Genomic DNA, 6,087 nt, shown 5'->3' on the forward strand with positions numbered 1-6,087 from the left:
CATGTGATCGTATTGTGAATACTACTCACTGATTTAAAAATATAAAATTGAATTTAAACTTGACTGAACAGATTACACGAAACACACTCCGAACATTTAATCCATAGGGTGACTGACGACTATCCATGTGACTTCTGCTTCTCTATTTCACTGACTGACCTTCTGTGGCCTCACCCTCCAAATGACTGACTCACTCAATAAGATACGACCAGCTTATATAGCCATTAGCTGTCATACCTACGTAATCTCTAAAAATAACGATGATGTCACTCCCACCCGGCTACATACTATGGTGAAATTGCCTAAGGCGATCTAGGTATTTCCCTGAATAAAGCTCATCGCTAAATGCATTCAATGACAGAGCGATGACTCGGCAGTTTCGGTAGCAGTATTGCACCATGTTGTACTCGCTTCGGCGGTACATATACTAAAATTGGAACGATACAGAGAAGATTAGCATGGCCCCTGCGCAAGGATGACACGCAAAATCGTGAAGCGTTCCACATTTTTTCGGTCTAGAAAGCCAAGAATAACGACCGAGAGGCTTCGTCGTGCTGACCACACGACACCTCGTAATCTGCAGGCCTTCGGGCTGAGCAGCGGTCGCTTGGTAGGCCAAGGCCCTTCAAGGGCTGTAGTGCCATGGGGTTTGGTTTGTATTGCACCATGTGTTGCAATGTAAAAAGTTTTCACAAAGCATATCCATATATGATATTAGGTAGTACATCTCACTTTACATGGTTTTAATGCTAATATACACACACACATACATACACAGTAAATTACATGCAATAAAGCAAGCCATAGCGAAATCAAATTAGGCCTAATAATAGTTACAATAATAGTAATAATAATACAGATACAATAATAATAATAATAACACAGGTATAATAATAATAATAATAATAATAATAATAATAATAATAATAATAATAATAATAATAATAATAATAGAGATGAATACTTGTAACAGGATTTGAACCGTTACAGTATACAACAGGCTTTAGAAACGCCTTCTGCAAGTGGTAGTGTTATGTCCTCAGACAATGAAATTCGATTTGATTTATTTTAGAAATTGGCCATAAAGCACGTGCTAAACTAGCAGTACTCGTAACAATAATAATGAATTTCCGTAAAAAAAAGTTCAACGAGGCCTACTTAGTATTTGTGGATTGGACTAAGTTACATAATATTAATACATATTTGAACTAGGTCCTTTTTCAGATTAGAGTGCGAAGATACGTCCATTGAGATTATGTACTGTACAGTGTATCCGTTATTTAATTTCTATACACCGTAGCCTTTCCTCACTGCATGGGAATCAATTTTGTGGTAATTTATAGAACTTATGAACACTGGAAACTTGCATAACAATGTGTTTAAATTATAAAATAATATACTCATGTTATAACCGGTTGGTCCTATCTTTGGTTATCATAGTTTAGAGACACAGTAAGGAAATAATATACCTATTATACATTGTCAATGAAATTACGAAGGAACATCCACAGGGAGCTTTAACATTCCTCTCTTGGGTATCGTTGTATCTTCTATTGTAGGACAGGTCGATTTTATGCGTTTACTGCAGTAGACCATACATCTAGCCCATTGGCAGGCACTTCATCAAATGAAATACAGCAGTATTTCAAACGACAGCCATTTATTCAGGTATAGCCTTATGCAGAATATATCATACGTGTTCTTCCCAGTCAGCTGCATGTTTGGTTGCCGCGGTGAAAGTACCTCGCGTGAACTTAGTGGCAACATTTGTGGAAACATTCATAGCAGACGTTAACAATTAATTGTTGTTGGCCACCACTATGTGTAAGAATGAAGTTAAATTTGTGCTCAGACACATCTTATTTTCTCATTACAAATTCAGTAACCTAATAAATAAATAAATAAATAAATAAATAAATAAATAAATAAATAAATGACAATATCGAGTGAGTTGGTTGTGCGGTTAAGGTCATGCAGCTGTGAGCTTTCATTCGGCAGATATAGGGGGTTCGAATCCTACTGCCGGCAGCCCTGAAGATGGTTTTTCGTGGTTTCCCATTTTCACAGCAGGAAAATGCTGCGGCTCTACCTTAATTAAGGCCACGGCGCTTCCTTCTCAGCCCTTACCTATCCCATCGTTGCCATAAGACCTATCTGTGTCGGTGCGACGCAAAGTAAAATTGTAAAAGTAAAAAAATAAAGATATCATGGGCCACTGCCATTCTAATAGCGTACTACCAGGTTAATTCGTGGAGGCGAAGGTACTCCGTCATGAAGCTAACCACTGCATCCCTCATATTGCCGAGTTTGTGGATAGATAAAGCCTTTATCTTGAATTTCTTCAGGCATCCTTTTGATCTGTACTAAATAATTTGTGATAGTCATTATTGGTTTAAGAGACAAGATAAGATAGTAGGCCTATCAGTTTCTTATACTGCTAAACACAGGAAGGGAAGAATATTATAAAATCCTATTTGAGTCAAAAAGGAACAAGAGTTGAGTGAGGATGGGAGGAGGTGGGTTCTTTCTTTTAATGCGTTTTTATAACTATGTGTACAGTTTAGTATTATAGTGTGTGTATGTAATATGTGTAATATATTGTTGAGCATGGTCTAGCAGAATAGCAGACTCCATAGCCTGAATCACGCCGTGTAAATAAAGGCATAAAATAGTAATAAATAATCATTGCGTGGCGAAACGACGTCATCCCTCCGCCACAGCAACCTAGAGGGCAGCAGCTCCAAGCTAGGGGACCTCGCCAACCTAGGCAACGCCGGTGAAAGCATGTGGAGTGCCCGTCTTCTTTATGATTTTCATGGCAGCATAAATATAACAAGATGGCTGACACTTAGGACAAGAAGAAGAAGTGTCTTTCTACGTAACATTTTCTATGGACTGAATTGTAGGTAAAACAATGTAAAGTTCCGTGCAGAATAAAAATTCAGTTCTATTTAATGTTGTGCTTACTGTAGCTAGCGAGTCAACTAGTATAGTAATCCCCCACAAGTATTTGAAAATTATATTTTCCAAGGCTAATGTCGATAAGTGAGAAACTTAAGAGAAATTAATGCCAGGTTGGGAATACAAAACCGGAACATGTAGATAGTATTTAGGATGTGTACTCTCCTAGGATAATAAGTGAGATTGAGTCAAGGTGCAGCAAAGCTAATGCAGTGAGATCGCAGTTGTGATCAGCAGTATTCTGTAAGAAGGAAGTCAGCTCCCGGACCAAACTATCTTTACACCGGTCCGTTTTCAGACCAACTTTGCTTTACGGGAGTGAAAGCTGCGTGGACTCAGGATATCTTACTCAGAAGTAACAGACGTGAAAGTAGCGAGAATGATTGTTGGTACAAACAGGTGGCAACGATGGCAAGAGGGGACTCGGCATGAGGAGATAAAGGCAAAGTTAGGAATGAAGTCGATTGATGTAGCTTTACGCATAAACCGGCTTCAGTGGTGAGTCATAACAAGCTTATGGAGCAGGATAGGTTACCTAGGAGAATAATGGACTCTGTTATGGAGGATAAGAGAAGTAGAGGGGGGCCAAGACGACGATGGTTAGACTTACTTTCTAATGGTTTAAACATAAGAGGTATAGAACTAAACGAGACCATAGAAATCGCTACAAATAGGGGATTATGGTGGCATTTCGTAAATTCAGATACTTTCAGACTGAACTCTGAAGGGAATAACAGTCTATAATGAAAATATATGTATTTATGTATGTATATAAACGAATTATGGGTCGTATGGGTCCTGCAGAATTCGTCTGTAGCAGTGAAGGCTACTTATTTAAAGCTGCCATCATAGTACGTTATTATAATACTAATCATTATTATTATTATTATTATTATTATTATTATTATTATTATTATTATTATTATTATCATCAAGCAGAGGACGTTGCTGTTGCTACTGGCGTGGTATCCACCACTTTCAAAATATGGGGTTTTACTGGCTAATCTGATGCTGATGGGTCCATTACTCCCGGCTTGCGCACCTGCTGACCCGGAAGGTGACGCAGAACGACGCATCTCATAAATCTGTGAGTGCCACAGGGTTTCTCTACTGCGAAGGGAATGTTGCAGGTATGACTGAAATTTAGTAAGTCATCCCGAGTGATGGATGTGACGTTTCTATGGATATATTGCGCCGTTGTATTTGCAGCCATTTAAAATCATCTTTCTGTTCAATGTTCTCTCAAGCGAGCGAGCTAGCTGTGAGCTTGTGTTCGGGAAATAGGGGGTTCGAACCCCCTGGTGGTAGCCCTGAAGATGGTTTTCCGTGGATTCCCATTTTCACACGAGGCAAATGCTGGGACTGTACCTTAATTAAGGGAACGGCCGCTTCCTTCCCACTCCTAATCCTTTCCTCTCCCATCGTCGTCATAAAACCTATCTGTGTCGGTGCGACGTGAAGCCAATTGTAAAATATATATATATATATATATATATACATCCTCACTTCCTATCAATCTGCCAATGTGGCCCACTAGGAGTGATATGAAAATACATTAATATTTTCAGGTAAGACAAGGAAGCAAATTTAGAGCTTCGTCAGCCTATGACCGTCACCTTGGGAGAAAGAGTTCTTTCATGCTCAACCGAGTTATTTATTTCTGTAAGAATTTTGCAAATGCCACCCAATATCATCAGTCTCGTTATTCATTTCTTGTAGATATTTTTTCATCATTTCAAATTCCTGGCCGGCCGACCCTTCAAGTCTGATGAAGAAGTGCAATCAGTTGTGCGCAGATATGCTATACTCCGTTCCACAAGACGGAGTTCAATGAAGAGGGTACCATGTTGGGAGAAGTGAGCTGAGTGACTTGGCTCCTATGTTGAAAAATAGCTAAAAGGTGTGGCTTCATTATGTATACTGTATTTCATCTTACCTATTAAACTTTTAAAAAATGTTGTGCGTTACTCAACGATCCGCCTAAGTATGAACAACACACTACACTACCAACCACCAAAACGTACGCAAATAGACTTGGTGTCAAGAAGGGCATCCAGTCGTAAAACTGGACCAAATCCACGTGAAAATGCCTGCCGCAATTAATTGGGAATATTGAATGAATTGTTAATGGCCTAAAAATCACGAATGTATTAAAGTTTCGTTATATAAATGGCATGAAATAAATAATAAATGGCATGAAATTAGTAACCGTCCCCTTAATTAATAAGGAAATTATTTTTGGAGAATATTTAAGTGCTAGAAAAGTTATGTAATATTTTTTTGTGGAGAAATCTCGTTTTTTCGTACGTAAGCGTACGCAATACGCTTATAATAGCTCAGAAATATGAGATACAGAGCGTAAAAATAAGGTAGTCCATACTTTTTGGGCAAATTTCTCACACGTAGAAGATGAAAATATGTATATGGACATGGGTCCCGAAACGCTTTATTTTCATGTCAGAACACATTTTCTACAACTCTATATTGTACATTAACCATGGGAAACACATAGGAACAGAACGTACCACATACCACATGGAATTAAAGGAAAGTTAGAACACTATATCGATAATGGGCAGTTTGAATTTCCATCAGGGAGGGGTACTAGGGAAGCAATTCTGGCATTACTTTTAATTCTGGAGAGAAGACTTGAGAAGAATAGAAAAGTATACGTGACTTTCATCGACCTAGAGAAAGAATTTGACCGAGTCGACTGGAAACAGGTTTTCCTTACCATGAAAAAAGCCGAAATTGATTGGAAGAATAGACGCCTGCCTCATACTAAATTTGTACAGAATGCAGAACACTGATTTTGAAATCAATGGAACAAAGAGAAGTGCGACAATAAGAAAATGAGTTAGGCAAGGACGTCCACTCTCTCCTTATCTCTTCAATATGCTCATCGAAGAAGTCATCACAGTCATGAAAGAGAAAACAGCTGGGATCAAAATTAACGGTAAATAAGTACATTATGTAAGATTTGCTGATGATATTGTCATACTAGCAGAAACTTAAGGCGAATGGAAGCTGAAAATGAATGCAAGGTAAACAAAAACCATGACGATATGTAAATCCAAGCAAACACCTGTAACAGACATCAGAATTGGCCCTGATAAAATTGAACAA

General features: G+C 38.4%; 1 non-coding gene across 1 annotated transcript; it reads left to right on the forward strand.

Annotated features, from left to right (window-relative positions):
* Window positions 1–403: 403 nt before the first annotated feature.
* Window positions 404–510, forward strand: LOC136877862 (U6 spliceosomal RNA). The gene has a single exon (XR_010860810.2). It is a non-coding gene; the product is annotated as a U6 spliceosomal RNA (small nuclear RNA).
* Window positions 511–6,087: the final 5,577 nt, after the last annotated feature.

Source organism: Anabrus simplex, chromosome 7 (genome assembly GCF_040414725.1).
Source record: "Anabrus simplex isolate iqAnaSimp1 chromosome 7, ASM4041472v1, whole genome shotgun sequence".
Lineage (NCBI taxonomy): Eukaryota > Metazoa > Arthropoda > Insecta > Orthoptera > Tettigoniidae > Anabrus > Anabrus simplex.